Source organism: Bos indicus, chromosome X (genome assembly GCF_029378745.1).
Source record: "Bos indicus isolate NIAB-ARS_2022 breed Sahiwal x Tharparkar chromosome X, NIAB-ARS_B.indTharparkar_mat_pri_1.0, whole genome shotgun sequence".
Classification (NCBI taxonomy): Eukaryota; Metazoa; Chordata; class Mammalia; order Artiodactyla; family Bovidae; genus Bos; species Bos indicus.
In genome coordinates this window covers 57,487,236-57,506,147 of record NC_091789.1, presented here as the reverse complement: position 1 = coordinate 57,506,147, position 18,912 = coordinate 57,487,236, and the positions used below count along the sequence as shown (strand labels likewise).

General features: G+C 39.9%; 1 protein-coding gene and 1 pseudogene across 1 annotated transcript in view; one reads left to right on the top strand and one right to left on the bottom strand.

Annotated features, from left to right (window-relative positions):
* Nucleotides 1–18,912, bottom strand: part of IL1RAPL2 (interleukin 1 receptor accessory protein like 2) — a 1,181,612-nt gene that overhangs the window by 845,281 nt on the left and 317,419 nt on the right. The window lies entirely within an intron of this gene.
* Nucleotides 10,372–10,743, top strand: LOC109555019 (small ribosomal subunit protein uS10-like; annotated as a pseudogene).

The following is an 18,912-nucleotide window of genomic DNA, read 5'->3' as shown; positions in this document are numbered from 1 at the left end:
TGGCCATAAGTATTGGAGTTTCATTTTCAACACCAGTCCTTCTGATGAATATTCATGGCTGATTTCCTTTAGGATGGACTGGTTGGATCTCCTTGCAGTCCAAGGGATTCTCAAGAGTCTTCTCCAACACCATAGTTCAAAAGCATCAATTCTTTGGCGCTCAGCTTTTTTATAGTCCAACTCTCACATCCATTCATGATTATCAGAAAAACCATAGCCTTGACTAGATGGACTTTTGTTGGCAAAGTAATGTCTCTGCTTTTTAATATGCTGTCTAGGTTGGTCATAACTTTTGTCCCAAAGAGTAAGCGTCTTTTAATTTCATGGCTGCAATCACCATCTGCAGTGATTTGGAGCCCCAAAAAATAAAATCTGACACTGTTTCCCAATCTATTTGCCATGAAGTGATGGGACCAGATGCCATGATCTTAGTTTTCTGAGTGTTGAGCTTTAAGCCAACTTTTTCACTCTCCTCTTTCATTTTCATCAAGAGGCACTTTAGTTCTTCTTTGCTTTCTGCCATGAGGGTGGTGTCATCCACATATCTAAGGTTATTGATATTTCTCCCAGCAATCTTGATTACAGCCTGTGCTTCCTACAGCCCAGCATTTCTCATGATGTACTCTGCATATAAGTTAAATAAGCAGGGTGACAATATACAGCCTTGACATACTCCTTTTCCTTTTTGGAACCAGTCTGTTGTTCCATGTCCAGTTCTAACTATTGCTTCCTGATCTGCATACAGGTTTCTCAAGAGGCAGGTCAGGTGGTTTGGTATTTCCATCTCTTTCAGGATTTTCCACAGTTTATTGTGATTCACACAGTCAAAGGCTTTGGCATAGTCAATAAAGCAGAAGTAGATGTTTTTCTGGAACTCTCTTGCTTTTTCAATGATCCAACAGATGTTGGCAATTTGATCTCTGGTTCCTCTGCCTTCTCTAAAACCAGCCTGAACATCTGGGACAACATGGCAACTAAGGGCATGGCAACATGGGCAAAGAAGGGTTGCTGGGTGCTGAATAGAGCCCAGGCAAACAAGTGGGCTCTTAAAATACATAACCAGATGGAAAGGAACTGACTCTCCTATTACCTGAAAATTAGAATATACACAGAAAAACCCTGGGTCATTAATTGGGGCATGTTAACACAATGAAACAAATGAATAACAAAGGACCCTAGAGTAAGTGGTTCTCAAATGGAAATGGATGGAATTCCAGTGTCCCTTCTTGAGAATCTGATGAATAATAAGAACTTGCTCCCTAGAAAAATAGCTCTATATAATACAACATTTTAAAAAACAAGTTCAGAGCCTTTTGGGTCTCCCTGAAGTCCCATGTTATAGACTACATCATTGCTGAAAATCCTTCTTATTTCCCTACATTGATGTTCTTTGCCATAGGACTTTGTAGCTCCTCTGACTCAAAGCAGAGAATATTTCCTTGCCCATTTTTGTTGGCCTTGGCCATGTGATTTGCTTTGTACAATATAAGGGCCATAACACAATTTTCAAATATGGTCTTTAATAGCCACTGCATACTTCTGCTTATCCCTCTGGCATTCCTTCCATTACCATGAGAAGAAGATGCCCCAGGTGGCCTTTTGGTCCAAGATGGATTCGAAATCTAGTAAACCTAAGCTCAACCTGCAGCTTGGAGCTAAGCCCAGATGAGCCCAGCCTAGATCAGCCAATCTCCAGTTGACCAGTTGACTTACAAATGTAAAAAAGAGAATAAATGATTACTGTTTTTAAGTCAGTGAGTTTTGTAGTGGTTTTAATGCAGTAAAGTTGCAGAAATATTTTTTTTCTTTTTTTTTTAAGGTTTTTATTTTTTTTATGGTTATATTTTTTTTAATTATTATTTTTTTTACTTTACAATTTTGTATTGGGTTTGCCATACATCAACATGCATCCACCACGGGTGTACACATGTTCCCCATCCTGAACACCCCTCCCACCTTTCTCCCCATACCATCCCTCTGGGTCATCCCAGTGCACCAGCCCCAAGCTTCCTGTATCCTGCATCAAACCTGGACTGGCAATTCATTTCTTATATGATATTATACATGTTTTAATGCCATTCTCCCAAATCATCCCCTCCTCCCTCTCCCATGGAGTCCAAAAGACTGTTCTATACATCAGTGTCTCTTGTGCTGTCTTGCATACAGGGTTGTCGTTACCATCTTTCTAAATTCCATATATATGCATTAGTATACTGTATTGGTGTTTTTCTTTCTGGCTTACTTCACTCTGTATAACAGGCTCCAGTTTCATCCACCTCATTAGAATTGATTCAAATGTATTCTTTTTAATGGCTGAGTAATACTCCATTGTGTATATGTACCACAGCTTTCTTATCCATTCATCTGCCGATGGACATCTAGGTTGCTTCCATGTCCTGGCTATTATAAACAGTGCTGCGATGAACATTGGGATACATGTGTCTCTTTCAATTCTGGTTTCCTCGGTGTGTATGCCCAGCAGTCTATCACACTCATTCATAGAACATCTTCCCCTCAAGAGTCTATATAAACTAAGAACCTCTGCTCTACAATTTTTTATTATATAAGCCCAGTGTGCTTCTCTATGCTGGATATGCATTTTTGAAAATTACTGTCTGAATTCAAATTTATACAAATCAAACTCTATGTTTCCCACCCACTTACATTATAATATCTCAGTGTTTTATCCTCAGTTCAATGATCATCACCTAGCAGCAATTCCTAACACTCCAGGCATTTGTCTTTCTGCTCCTCAGTTTTTTTTTTTTTTTTTCTGTTAAGTAGTCAATGATCAAGAAACATATATTTAAAAGTATGAAGGGAGAACTTCTTTAAAGGAACCCTGCAGTGAATCCATTTGTAAGTTGAAGAATCTCTGTAATGGGAACAATCTTCTCTTTATTTATCTCTTTGGTAAGCTTAAATTTTTGACACCTGGTTCTCTAAAAGCAGAGTGCTTAAATTACTAAGCCTGCTTCTAGGCAAAGGGCATATTTATCTTGATATAAAATAAATAATATCATTTGTTACATTTTGGTTGCTGAAAATTTAATATGATGCTTAGATCTATGAGCAGTGTTTATATAAATATCCTTGCAACAGAAGTCAAGGTATATAACTGAGACGCCTCCATTTCTGGCCTACATTTCCTTCTAGGAAGAAATGAAACCAAATAGACAAAGTAAGGTTTGGCATAGTCCATTGCATTTAGATGCTCAATTTATATTTATGGAATTAAATTGGAAGAAAACAAAAATAGGTTCTGGCTCCAGTTCTGTCACCTAATAACTGTGTGACTATAGGAATCTGGATACGTTGTGAGGAGAAAGAACATTCTAGGCAGAGAAATGGTCTGCACAAGGACATAAAAGAATGAATACACATGAGGTATTCAGTGAGCAGGGCCTCCCTGGTGGCTCAGTGGTAAAGAATCTATCTGCAATTCAGAAGCCACAGGAGACATGGGCTTGATCCCTGTATGGGGAAGATCCCTGGGATACTAGCAACCCACTGCAGTATTCTCACCTGGAGAATCTCCATTGGCAGAGGAGCCTGGCGGACTATAGTCCATAGGGTTGCAAAGAGTTGAACATGACTAAAGTGACTTAGCACTCACACATTCAGTGAGCAATGAGGAGACGAGCCAGACCAGCAAAAGGCTGTAAAGGTAAGAAGGAAGGCACAAGAACACATAATCACATGGCATAATATTCTGGACACATCACCTACAGATTCACAGTGAATACCTGAAATGTTGGGTCAGTTTTCCTCAGAAGACAGAAAGAACCAGGTGGAATCAGAGAGACTGCCTTTTGTGTTTCCATTCATACTCTTAATTTAAAATCCAGGGGTAATTTCCTTTTTCTATGGATCATTCCGTAAGGGAAGATAATTTTCTGAAGCTGAGAACAATCAAAATAAAATGTGTAATAATATTCAAAGTAGAAATATTATTGACACTATAGCACGTATGTCACTCAATAGAAAGACACAGGAAAATATATTCAGGAGCAATAAACTTCAAGTTAAATAAATAGCATTAAAGCTTATAACAAAATTACAGACAAGTAATTCCAGCTCTCTCAAGGGTCTTACTTTACTTCAAGGAAAACATCTTCCAATTATCATAAAAAGCCCTCTCCAATTTTCACAGTTCATCTATAATAGGCTGATTGCAAATGTAAAGTGTATGACTCAGGTAGTGCTGAATAGTTAGCTATAACTATAACCTCCTGTGTAATGACAAGCAATCGGAATAGCAATATTACTACTTAAGCTATTTAATTCAGATTGCTTAGCATTTATGCTAATATTTCTGCTGGAGGGGAAAAAACACAAAAACATGAAAATAAACAAGTATATTCTGATTATTAATCTTACATCACACAAAAATATCTACCGAAAAAGAAATCAATAGCAGGAAAAGAAGCATAATAATTCTTTGACTACAGTGCTAATAGGAGAGTATCATTTTCTTAAATATATTTCCCACATTATCATCAATGGAGTGCCTGCAGGGGGAAATAATAAAAAAAAGAACAAAAGAAAATGTTCAGCTCAGAGATTAAGACAAAGAATTCAAGAAAAGGCTTGAAGATGTCTGACCATTAATAACCTTCATGAGTGGGGAGTGGGGTGAAAGCCAATTTTAAAATGTCGTTATATAGTGTCATTATGCAAAATCAGTAGGGAGTAAAGAGAGCTGGCTTCATGCCTTGCTTGTTAAGAGTTAAGCGCAGTGCAGACTTTTCTACCTAGACATGCAGGTAGCAATACAGGCTGATTTTGGACAGGTCAACTAGTTTTTGGAGCAAACTTGAATTTTACAGGAATGCTCATATCCTTAAGAGGCAAAGTGGCCTCCACAAGAACATATCATTAAGTCTTTTGAGACTCTTTTATCATTTCATTCATAAACCCACCCATTTACTGATTCTCTACTATATGCCAGTCACTGCTAGGTCTCAGCCTTCAAGGAGCTTACCTTCTAGTAGGGTAGACAGCTATCCAGGTAAAGGAAAGAGAGATCACATCTACTTAGAAGATGGAGGTGAGGAGAATTGGGAGGAAGTCAGTATTGTCTTCAAAGATGAAGAGACCATTGAGTTAAGACTTGAAAGGCAAAGAAGGGTTTTCCAGGTAGCCAAGAAGAAATTCAAAGTAGAGGAAATAAAATCTAAGAAGTATAACCAACTATGGTGTTTAGAGGGAACTGCAATTATACCTAATTGGGTTTAATCCAAAACTTTCATTTACCTTGAAAAATTCAGTATAGCCCAAACACTCTAGAACCTGGTAACTTTCAATAAATTAGGTTTTACAATATCCAAGTCCTATATATGCAACATCACATCACAGATAAATAATCTGATTTCAGTGAAGTTGCTCAGTCGTGTCTGACTCTTTGAGACCCCATGAATCGCAGCACGCTAGGCTTCCCTGTCCGTCACCAACTCCCGGAGTTTACTCAAACTCATGTCCAACGAGTCGGTGTTGCCATCCAGTCATAGCATCCTCTGTCGTCCCCTTCTCCTGCTGTCCCCAGTCCCTCTCAGCATCAGGGTCTTTTGCAATGAGTCAACTCTTCACATGAGGTGGCCAAAGTATTGGAGTTTCAGCTTCAGTATCAGTCCTTCAAATGAACACCCAGGACTGACCTCCTTTAGGATGGACTGGTTGGATCTCCTTGAAGTCGAAGGGACTCTCAAGAATCTTCTCCAACACCACAGTTCAAAAGCATCAATTTTTTGGTGCTCACCTTTCTTCACAGTCCAACTCTCACATCCATACATGACTACTGGAAAAACCATAGCCTTTACTAGACAGACCTTTGTGGACAAAGTAATGTCTGTGCTTTTTAATATGCTGTCTGGTGCTGCTGCTAAGTCGCTTCAGTCATGTCCGACTCTGTGCAACCCCATAGACGGCAGCCCACCAGGCTTCCCTGTCCCTGGGATTCTCCAGGCAAGAACACTGGAGTGGGTTGCCATTTCCTTCTCCAATGTGTGAAAGTGAAAAGTGAAAGTGAAGTCGCTCAGTCGTGTCCAACTCTTCGCGACCCCATGGACTGCAGCCTACCAGGCTCCTCCGTCCATGGGATTTTCTAGGCAAGAGTAATGGAGTGGCTTGCCATTGCCTTCTCCGAATATGCTGTCTAGGTTGGTCATAACTTTCCTTCCAAGGAGTAAGCGTCTTTTAATTTCATGGCTGCAATCATCATCTGTATTGACTTTGGAGCCGCCAAAATAAAGTGTGACACTGTTTCCCCATCTATTTGCCATGAAGTGATGGGACCAGATGCCATGATCTTAGTTTTCTGAATGTTGAGCTTTAAGCCAACTTTCTTCCCTCCCATCTTTCACTTTCATCAAGAGGCTTTTGAGTTCCTCTTCACCTTCTGCCATAAGGGTGGTGTCATCTGCATATCTGAGGTTATTGAGATTTCTCCCGACAATCTTGATTCCAGCTTGTGCTTCTTCCAGTCCAGCGTTTCTCATGATGTACTCTGCATATAAGTTAAATAAGCAGGGTGACAATATACAGCCTTGACGTACTCCTTTTCCTATTCGGAACCAGTCTGTTGTTTCATGTCCAGTTCTAACTGTTGCTTCCTGACCTGTGTATAGGTTTCTCAAGAGGCAGGTCAGGTGGTTTGGTATTCCCATCTCTTTCAGAATTTTCCACAGTTTATTGTGATCCACATAGGCAAAGGATTTGGCATAGTCAATAAAGCAGAAATAGATGTTTTTCTGGAACTCTCTTGCTTTTTCCATGATCCAGCAGATGTTGGCAATTTGATCTCTGGTTCCTCTGCCTTTTCTAAAACTGGCTTGAACATCTGGAATTTCATGGTTTGCATATTGCTGAAGCCTGGCTTGTAGAATTTTGAGTATTACTTTAGTAGTGTGTGAGATGCGTGCAACTGTGTGGTAGTCTGAGCATTCTGTGTGATTGCCTTTCTTTGGGATTGTAATGAAAACTGACATTTGCCAGTCCTGTGGCCACGGCTAAGTTTTCCAAATTTGCTGGCGTATTGAGTGCAGCACTTTCACAGCATCATCTTTCAGGATTTGAAATAGCTCAACTGGAATTCCATCACCTCCACTAGCTGTGTTCGTAGTGATGCTCAACTAAGGCCCACTTGAATTCACATTCCAGGATGTCTGGCTCTAGGTCAGTGATCCCACCATCATGATTATCTGGGTCGTGAAGCTCTTTTTTGTACAGTTCTTCTGTGTATTCTTGCCACGTCTTCTTAATATCTTCTGCTTCTGGTAGGTCCATACCATTTCTGTCCTTTATCAAGCCCATCTTTGCATGAAATGTTCAACAGCAAAAGAAACAGAAGCATAAAATACCTCCAAGCAGCTTCAAATATGTCTGGATCCTATGAAGACCAGAGGCTATTGATAATCTTCCATGTTAAGGTTCAGGTTCAAGACTTTCTCATAGACTTTGAGGAATGTTTTCAAAATCTAATTTTAATGATACATATTTCTTGTGTGCATACATTGAAAACCTCATGGGCCACTGTTCCCAGAAATTCTCTCTCCCTCTCCAGTTAGGGAAATAGAGTTACCACTTCTTTCTTGCCATAACTCTAGAGCAAGGGGCAGGTGAATAGTGTGTAGAAATTCACAAGAGTATACTCTTAGCCTGTTTTCCAAATCACTGTATAATTCACTGGTTCATACAGCTGTCTTGTTCTAAAGAATACATAGCTAGTTTAACTTCTTAGTCAATGTCAGAAGGTATCAAGCTAACTAAAGATCTTTTAAAAAAATAAATGTATTCAAAGCAATATCATGTTGCTAGTGTAGTCCTTTGGGATAAAGTTAATCATTCTAGACTCAATGTGTTTTTACCTCAGATGCTCTGTGAGAGAGTACTAAAAAACAATTTGGACAAATGGTTGTTGAGTCTATTCTTCACATAGCCAAGCTCACTCCTGATTTGTGGACAGTTTCCAGTAGTACAGTGGGGGGACAAAGAAATTCTAGTGGAGATCAAACTAGCTTCCTTTTTTACTCATGGAAGGCAACCCATAGTATGATTTGCCAAAAAAAAAATAAATGAAATAGCCTTTTTCAAATGGTCATTCGAGATAAACTAGGAAAAGCCCGAGAGCCTATCTTCACCACATTATTCCTATATGGAACCCTTACATTCTCTCACTCAGGGCCCTCCTCTTTCTCCTGGCCAAAAATGTTTCTGCAGAAGATGGCATGCACACATTTAGCGTCTTTGAGTTGCTGTTTGTTGATTCACTTGATCTCTTATATGTGTGCTCACAGTAGTACTATGTTTCTTAGACATCAAGTTCCCAGAGGGCAGAGGTTCTATCTCTGCCATTTCTTAGTATAATTAATGTATCATGAAACAGCATGAACAGCAAGGTGCTTAATCAATGCCTTAATGCATTGGGATTAGTGTATAATTAGGGTAACCAAGTAATTGATCAAAGTGGGGCACTTCTGAGAGCCAAGTGGGACACTATTAATTATGTTTAGTTCAGTTCAGTTGCTCAGTCGTGTTGGACTCTTTGCAACCCCATGGACTGCAATATACCAGGCTTCCCTGTATACCACCAATTCCCAGAGCTTGCTCAAACTCATGTCCATCAAGTCGGTGATGCCATCCAACCATCTCATCCTCTGTTGTCCCCTTCTGCCTTCAGTCTTCACTGGCATCAGGGTCTTTTCTAATGTAGTCAGTTAAATACGTTAGGACAAGAGATATGAACCAGGACTGTTCTCAGCAAACTGTGAAGATATTGTCACTCTTCTGACCCAAAAGAAGGATTATCCCTTGCAATAGCCAGATTGATTTCTCATGATCATGAATAACACAGTATTTTGAGTTGGACATTACTTCCGAATGGAAAAAAAGTATATACAGAATGACTACAAAAGAATAAAATTAAGTGTTTTCACTCATATATACAATATCATATATACTGATATTGTAGATATTGTAGATGTCAGTTACCCCTCTTACACTAATTTTTAAGCTATATCTATTAATGTTAGTATGAATCAAGATTGCCAGGAGAAATATCAATAACCTCAGATATGCAGATGATACCACCCTTATGGCAGAAAGTGAAGAGGAACTAAAAAGCCTCTTGATGAAAGTGAAAGGGAGAGTGAAAAAGTTGGCTTAAAGCTCAACATTCAGAAAACTAAGATCATGGCATCTGGTCCCATCACTTCGTGGCAAATAGATGGGGAAACAGTGGAAACAGTGTCAGACTTTATTTTTTGGGGATCCAAAATCACTGCAGATGGTGACTGCAGCCATGAAATTAAAAGACACTTACTCCTTGGAAGGAAAGTTATGACCAACCTAGATAGCATATTCAAAAGCAGAGACATTACTTTGCCAACAAAGGTTCGTCTAGTCAAGGCTATGGTTTTTCAAGTGGTCATGTATGGATGTGAGAGCTGGACTGTGAAGAAGGCTGAGCGCCGAAGAATTGATGCTTTTGAACTGTGGTGTTGGAGAAGACTCTTGAGAGTCCCTAGGACTGCAAGGAGATCCAACCAGTCCATTCTGAAGGAGATCAGCCCTGGGATTTCTTTGGAAGGAATGATGCTGAAGCTGAAACTCCAGTACTTTGGCCACCTCATGCGAAGAGTTGACTCATTGGAAAAGACTCTGATGCTGGGAGGGATTGGGGGCAGGAGGAGAAGGGGATGACAGAGGATGAGATGGCTGGATGGCATGACTGACTGGATGGACGAGAGTCTGAGTGAACTCCGCGAGTTGGTGATGGACAGGGAGGCCTGGTGTGCTGCGATCCATGGGGTCGAAAAGAGTCGGACACGACTGAGCGACTGATCTGATCTGATCTGATGACACCTCATCCCAAATCTGATGAAAGTAGGTACATATAAGCAATGAGTAAATGGTTAGGAAAAAATATTGAAAAGTTCTTACAATAGGCTTTATTTAAAGGTTGTCACAAAGAGACTAGTTCATCAAGCATATTTGCATTACCAGGAATAAAATTCATTTTTCATTAATTTGCATTTTAAGTCTGTAGCCAAATTTTAATGCATTTATCAAAGGAGAAGCCATGAATTAGCTTTTTCAAGAGAGGGTTAACCAGCTTTAAAAAAATAGATCTGATATCTATTCTTCTTTCTTTTTAATTCCTTTACATATTTATTTTATCTGATTATACATCAAGTACTCTAGCAGTTACATGCTTAAATTCTCTAGGAAAATCTCTCAAACAAACCCTTTCACTGAGCTCTTTGAGGAAGACACAACACCGCTGCAGTGGAGCTCCGTACTGTCTGCTCCTGCTCCTGACTCACTGCTGTTCTCTCTCGTGGAACAAGTTGGTCAGGAAGCCACACCCCAGCCATGGCCTTTAAAGATACCGGCAAGACTCCTCTGGAGCCAGAGGTGGCCATTCATTGGATTAGGATCACCCTCTCCAGTCACAACGTGAAGTCTCTGGAGAAGGTGTTGCTGATCTGATCAGAGTCGAAGGAAAAGAATCTCAAAGTGAAAGGACCAGTTCACATGCCTACCAAGACTCTGAGAATAACTACAAGGAAAACTCCTTGTGGTGAAGGTTCTAAGACTTGGGATCGATTCCAAATGAGGATCCACAAGCGACTCATTGACCTGCGCAGCCCTTCTGAAATTGGCAAGCAGATCAGTTCCATCAGTACTGAGCCAGGAGTCGAGGTGGAAGTCACCATTGCCGATGCCTAAATCAACCTTTTTAATAAATCGATAATCGTTTGGTTTTTTTTAAAAAAAAGCTTTTGCTGAAATTGAGTTAACAAAAGATATATCTGGTTGTCTGACATTAAGCTGAGAATGACCACTTAAAGATGTATCTCAGAATCGAATCCCCTTTGGTGTATTTTCTGTTTGTTCTCTTCCCTGTTCTTGCCATAGTACCAAGATAACAACAGATCATAAGACTAACAAAAATAATGGAGAGAAAATCCAGAGTGTGATTAAAATAATTTGGTTCTGGAACTGGCTAAATAGATGAAAGGTGATGTCTGAAGTGCTTTTTCTATTATGCCATTTGTTAAGGTCATTTTAATAACCGGACAGAGAAGCCCGGAGGGTTACAATCCATAGGATCACAAAGAGTTGGACACTACTAAGTGACTAAGCACAGAAAAGCACATGGATACATTAAGTCCTCCCCTGATTCTTCCAACCACAGGAGCATAAACATCTAATATGATCTTTGTGTTTTTTTTTTTTTTTCTTTTTGACAGCTTACAAAGGAGTGAGGAAGAGGTGGAGAAGCACAATATTTTAAATCGAATTTTCAAATTAATTCAGGACAAAAGCCCAAAGCTTCAGCCAAGGTATTTGAAAGGCAATACAGCAATAGGTCAACTCTAGATTTTTGTTTTCCTAATTCTGACTTGAAATAAGAATTAGAAAATATATCCTTCTATTTCACTTTTCAGTTCAGTTCAGTCACTTCAGTTCAGTTGCTCAGTTGTGTCCAACTCTTTGCAATCCCATGAACCACAGGACGCAGCACGCCAGGCCTCCCTGTCCATCACCAACTCCCGGAGTTCACCCAAACCCATGTCCATCGAGTCGGTGATGCCATCCAACCATCTCATCCTCCGTCATCCCCTTCTCCTCCTGCCATCAAACGTTCCCAGTATCAGGGTCTTTTCAAATGAGTCAGCTCTTTGCATCAGGTGGTGAAAGTATTGGAGTTTCAGCTTCAAATTTAGTCCTTCAAGTGAACACTCAAGACTGATCTCCTTTAGGATGGACTGGTTGGATCTCCTTGCAGTCCAAGGGACTCTCAAGAGTCTTCTCCAACACCACAGTTCAAAAGCATCAATTCTTCTGCACTCAGCTTTCTTTATAGTCCAGCTCTCACATCCATACATGACCACTGGAAAAACCATAGCTTTGACTAGATGGACCTTTGTGGACAAAGTAATGTCTCTGGTTTTTAATATGCTGTCTAGGTTGGTCATAACTTTCCTTCCAAGGAGTAAGCATCTTTTAATTTAATGGCTGCAGTCACCATCTGCAGTGATTTTGGAGCCCAGAAAAATAAAGTCAGCCACTGTTTCCAATGTTTCCCCATCTGTTTGCCATGAAGTGATGGGACCAGATGCCATGATCTTAGTTTTCTGAATGTTGAGCTTTAAGCCAACTTTTTCACTCTTCTCTTTCACTTTCATCAAGAGGCTTTTTAGTTCCTCTTCACTTTCTGCCATAAGGTGGTGTCATCTGCATATCTGAGGTTATTGATATTTCTCCCAACAATCTTGATTCCAGTCTGTGCTTCATCCAGCCCAACGATTCTCATGATGTACTCTGCATATAAGTTAAATAAGCAGGGTGATAATATACAGCCTTGATGTACTCCTTTTCCTATTTGGAACCAGTCTGTTGTTCCATCTCCTGTTCTAACTGTTGCTTCCTTATCTGCATACAGGTTTCTCAAGAGGCAGGTCAGGTGGGCTGGTATTCTCATCTCTTTCAGAACTTTCCACAGTTTATTGTGATCCACACAGTCAAAGGCTTTGCCATAGTCAATAAAGCAGAAATAGATATTTTTATGGAATTCTCTTACTTTTTCAATGATCCAGCAGATGTTGGCAATTTGATCTCTGGTTCCTCTGCCTTCTCTAAAACCAGCTTGAACATCTGGAAGTTCACAGTTCACGTATTGCTGAAGCCTGGCTTGGAGAATTTTAAGTATTACCTTACTAGCATGTGAGATGAGTGTAATTGTGCGGTAGTTTGAGCATTCTTTGGCATTGCCTTTCTTTGGGACTGGAATGAAAACTGACCTTTTCCAGTCCTGTGGCCACTGCTGAGTTTTCCAAATTTGCTGGCATATGGAGTGTAGCACTTTTATAGCATCATCTTGTAGGATTTGAAATAGCTCAGCTGGAATTCCACTACTTCCACTAGCTTTGTTCATAGTGGTGCTTCCTAAGGCCCACTTGACTTCACATTCCAGGATGTCTGGCTTTAGGTGAGTGATCACACCATAATTATCTGGGTCATGAAGATCTTTTTTGTATAGTTCTTCTGTGTATTCTTGCCACCTCTTCTTAATATGTTCTGCTTCTGTTAGGTCCCTACCATTTCTGTCCTTTATTTTACCTATATTTGCATGAAATGTTCCCTTGGTATCTTTACTTTTCTTGAAGAGATCTCTAGCCTTTCCCATTCTATTGTTCTCTATTTCTTTGCACTGATCACTGAGGAAGGCTTTCTTATCTCTCCTTGCTATACTTTGGAACTCTGCATTCAAATGGGTATATCTTTCCTTTTCTCCCTTGCTTTTCATTCCCCTTCTTTTCACACCTATTTGTAAGGCCTCCTCAGACAGCCATTTTGCTTTTTTGCATTTCTTTTTCTGGGGAACGTCTTAATTCCTGTCTCCTATACAATGTCACGAACCTCCATCCATAGTTCATCAGGCACTATGTCTATCAGATCTAGTCCCTTAAATCTATTTCTCACTTCCACTGTATAATCATAAGGGATTTGATTTAGGTCATACCTGAATGGTCTAGTGGTTTTCTCCACTTTCTTCAATTTAAGTCTTATTTTGGCAATAAGGAGTTCATGATATGAGCCACAGTCAGCTCCTGGTCTTGTTTTTGCTGACTTTATAGAGTTTCTCCATCTTTGGCTGCAAAGAATATAATCAATCTGATTTCAGTGTCGAGCATCTGGTGATGTCCATGTGTAGAGTCTTGTCTTGTCTTGTTGGAAGAGGGTGTTTCTACTTTTAAATTCAGTTTAGCTTGGTGTCACTTGCAACTGTGAATGTTATATTCACAAGCATATACATACTTGCCCCTCATTAGGCATGCTGCATGAGGCATATGAGCCTCAGAGTAGTACTCATGGCATAAAATCAACACCAGTGACCCTAAGAAATCTCTTTTGTTCTACCAGACCTGTACTGATTTTTCCAACTTGTGTTAACACTATCTCACTCTTACTTATATCCTTTCTAAATATCTGTGCATGGAGCCACACAAGCACACACCCAGTGAGATTCACCACCCAAACCAGCTTCCATGGAAACCAATTACCTCACTTATTGAAAATTAAGGCTTCCTGTTTCCTGAAGAATTTTCTTTGCCATCCTCTTCCTCTACCCAACACCACCACAACCTATCACTTTCAGATCCTAAAACCAAGAACTGGAGCTTATATTCAAGACTTAAGACTGGCTCAGTTGAGTCTTAAGATGAACTCAATTTCACTTTAAGAAAACTCAAATGGAATGACACAGGCTAAATAAAGTTAGCATTTATAATTGCACCTCCTGTGTGTTCAATGTCTTTACAATTTTCTTCACTTTAAAAATGGTTCTTCTTTAAACAGTCGTCAACCTTAGTGAACACAAACAGAATATGACTTATAATTGTGATGTCTATGGTACTTTTCTGAAGCAGAGCAAAGGCTAACAGAGTTTTGCCAAGAGAATGCACTGGTCATAGTAAACACCCTGGATACTCACAGGCAAGTCTGGCTCAGGCTCTTGTGGGGTCACTGCTCCTTTCTCCTGGGTCCTGGTGCACACAAGGTTTTGTTTGTGCCCTCCAAGAGTGTTTCCCCAGTCCTGTGTAAGTTCTGCAATCAAATCCCACTGGCCTCCAAAGTCAAATTCCCTGGGGATTCTCAGTCCCTTTGCTAGATTCCCAGATTGGGAAATTTGTTGTTCATTCTAGAATTTAACAGTGTGAGAATTTTTTTGGTATAACTGTCCTGTAGTTTGTGGGTTGTCTGCTCGGTGGCTCTATGGTGGGGTTAACGGTGATCTCCTCCAAGAGGGCTTATGCCACACCCAGAGGTCTGCTGCACCCAGAGCCCCCGCCCCTGCGGCAAGCCACTGCTGACCCATACCTCTGCAGGAGACACTCACACTCAAAGGCAGGTCTGGCTCAGTCTCTGTGGGGTCTTCTGGTTTGCACAAAGCTTTGTTTGAGCCCTCTGAGCATCTCTGGCAGGTATGGACTTTGATTCTAAATGTGATTTCACCCCTACTACTATCTTTCTGGTGCTTCTCCTTTGCCCGTGTATGTGGGGTATCTCTCTTTGGTGGGATCCAAAATTCTCCTGTTGATGGTTGTTCAGCAGTGAGTTGCAATTCTGGAGTTCTTTCTTGCAGGAGAAGATGAGCACATGTCCTTCTGCTCCTCCATCTTGTGAATGTACCATAAATCTGGACATCACCAGACCACCAGTCAGCAAAAACAAGACTGGGAGCTGACTGTGGCTCAGATCATGAACTCTTTATTTGGCAAATTCAGACGTAAATTGAAGAAAATAGGGAAAACCACAAGACCACGCAAGTGGGACCTAAATCAAATCCCTTATGAGTATACAGTAGAAGTAACAAATAGATTTAAGGGATTAGACCTAAAAGACAGAGTGCTTGAAGAACTATGGATGGAGATTTGTGACATTATGTAGGAGACAGTGATCAAGACCATCTCCAAGAAAAAGAAATGCAAAAAGGCAAAATGGTTGTCTGAGGAGGCCTTACAAATAGCTGAGAAAAGAAGAGAACTGAAATGCAAAAGAGAAAAGGAAAGATATACTCACTTGAATGCAGAGTTCCAAAGAATAGCAAGGAGACATAAGAAAGCCTTCCTCAGTGATCAGCACAAAGAAATAGAGGAAAACAATAGAATTTGAAAGACTAGACATCTCTTCAAGAAATGTAGAGATACCAATGGAACATTTCATGCAAAGATGGGCACAATAAAGGATGGAAATGGTATGGATCTAGCAGAAGCAGAAGATATTAAGAAGAGGTGGCAAGAATACACAGAAAAACTATACAAAAAAGATCTTCACGACCCAGATAATCATGATGGTGTGATCACTCACCTAAAGCCAGACATCCTGGAATGTGAAGTCAAGTGGGCCTTAGGAAGCATCACTACAAAGTTAATGGAGGTGATGGAATTCCAGCTGAGCTAATGAAAATGCTGTGAAAGTGCTACACTCAATATGCTAGCAAACTTGGAAAATTCAGCTGTGGCCATAGTACTGGAAAAGGCCAGTTTTCATTCCAATCCCAAAGAGAGGCAATGCCAAAGAATGGTCAAAGTCCCGCACAATTGCACTCATCTCACATGCTAGCAAAGTAATGTTTAAAATTCTCCAAGCCAGGCTTCAATAGAACATGAACCGTAAACTCCCCCTATGTTCAAGCTGGATTTAGAAAAGGAAGAGGAACCAGAGATCAAATTGCCAACATCTGATGGATCATAGAAAAAGCAAGAGAGTTCCAGAAAAACATCTCTTTCTGCTTTACTGACTATGCCAAAGCCTTTGACTGTGTGGATCACAACAAACTGGAAAATTCTCAAAGAGATGGGAATACCAGACCACCTTATCTGCCTCCTGAGAAATCTGTATGCAGGTCAAGAAGCAACAGTTAGAACTGGACATGGAACAGACTGGTTCCAAATTGGGAAAGGATTACATCAAGGCTGTATATTGTCACCCTGCTAATTTAACTTATATGCAGAATATATCATGCAAAATGCTGGGTTGGATGAAGCAGAAGCTGGTATCAGGATTGCCAGGAGAAATAGCAATAACCTCATATACACAGATTACACCACCCTTATGGTAGAAAGTGAAGAACTAAAGAGCCTCTTGATGAAAGTGAAAGAGGAGAGTGAAAAAGTTGGCTTAAAACTCAACATTCAGAAAACTAAGACCATGGTATCCAGTCCCATCACTTCATGGCAAATAGATGGGGAAACGATGGAAACAGTGAGAAGACTTTATTTTCTTGAGCTCCAAAATCACTGCAGATGGTGATTGCAGCCATGAAATTAAAAGACGCTTACTCCTTGGAAGAAAAGCTATGACCAACCTAGACAGCATATTAAAAAGCAGAGACATTACTTTGCTTACAAAGGTCCGATTAGTCAGAGCTATGTTTTTTCCAGTAGTCATGTGTGGATGTGAGAGTTGGAGTAGAAAGAAACCTGAGGATTGAAGAATTGATGCTTTTGAACTGTGGTGTTGGAGAAGACTCTTGAGAATCCCTTGGACTTCAAGGAAGGCAAACCAGTCATTCCTAAAGGAAATCAGTCCTTATATTCATTGGAAGGACTGATACTGAAGCTGAAGATCTAATACTTTGGCCTTATGCAAATAACTGAGTCATTGGAAAAGACCCTGATGCTGGGAAAGACTGAAGGCAGGAGAAGGGGACGACAGGGGATGAGATGGTTGGATGGCATCACTGACTTGATGGATGTGAGTTTAAGCAAGCTCCAGGAGTTGGTGGTGAACAGGGAAGCCTGGCATGCTGCAGTCCATGGAGTTGCAAAGAGCTGGACATAACTGAACGACTGAACTGTGCAGAAGTAGATTTGATGGCTTTAATTTCCAGCCCCTGCGATATCAACAAAGAAGACATAAGAAGCACCCATATAACCGATCATGCATAACTTCTATAGCAGATTAATGATGGCCACAAATTCTTTGACATATCTCTGGTTGAGAGGGATGGTTCATGTTTTTTCACTTGAGTTTTGGCAGACTCTGTGAGTATTTGGAACAATATAATATGAGGAAGTGACTGTGCCAGATTCTGAGCTTGGAAATTTAAAGACTGGAAGCTTTCGTTTCTTGTATCTTGGAACATTTGATCTAAGGGAAACAACTATTGCATAAAAATTCCAAGTAGGCTAAGACTACCACCAAGCTGGGATGAAATCCATGCTACCACGTGGAGTGGCCACTTGGAAAGAGAAATGTCCATCCTGCCCTCAGCTTTCCTGCTGTCCAAGCTAGGCTCTAGATACATGTGTGAAGAAGCTGTCTTGACATCTGGTCTTCAGATGATTCCAGCACTAGTTCTTTGTAACTGCATGAGATCCCAAGTGCCAAGTGATCAACAATTACTAGTCAATGTACAGAACCATAAGAGATAATAAATTTTTGTTAAAGCCATAAGTTTGGGGATGCTTTCTTATTCAGCAATTATTAACCAAATAGTTTCCAACAAAAGGGAACTATTTCTCTTGATGGATTACTGAAAATGAGTACTTATTTAAAAGAAAGATCACCTCATCAATTTGTTTCTCTCATACTCCTTGTACCAAAACACACCAATCTATGTCCCTTCCATTCTTCAAATTCATCTTAAAATGTTCAAAAAATATATATCTGATATCAGTCCTTACTTTTGTATTGTTCCTCTGCATTTCCTCAGTATTCGTGTATTATATTTGCATATTTCTGTAAGCATATTTATACCTCACAAATAGAAATGTTCTTTTACAAAATGAGATGATCTTTTCTTTTTTAAAGGAAAACAAGTATTCCATAAAGAAAGCATATAAACCTGACTATAGAAAATAGGACTTCACACATGGCAGAATATTTTTTCCCTTAGTATTGTTTGTGTTTTTCACAAAATTGACATTTTTTAAATAAAGTTTTATTGTGTATCTCTTTTTTTAAGGCCACTTATTTCTCAGTTTCTCTAAGTTTAACAGGAGACTTAGGGTAAAGCCCTCAAAAGAATTCTCACTTCCTTCCTTTGTTTATGTTACAAGTTTTCTGAACATCTACCTTCAGTCTAGCTTCTCATTTCAATAACCTTGCATGGGGAAATAGAGAGCAATCATTATTCCCTGAGGTTGTACTGTGTCTCTAGTTCTGAAATTGGATGGATAATTTAACTACATGTTTATGCATGAAAACAGCCACTTTTCAGTACATAAGCATTTTCCAAACACTCTTCCTAGAGTCTACTTAAATCTTAAATCACCAGCATGATACCTGCATATACCTATATAATAGAGCAGGACATGCAAAACAAGATTAGACTGCTGAAAAACAGACCTTAACCTATGGAAATTATTTTTCTTTGTTCTATGTATTATAGCATTAATT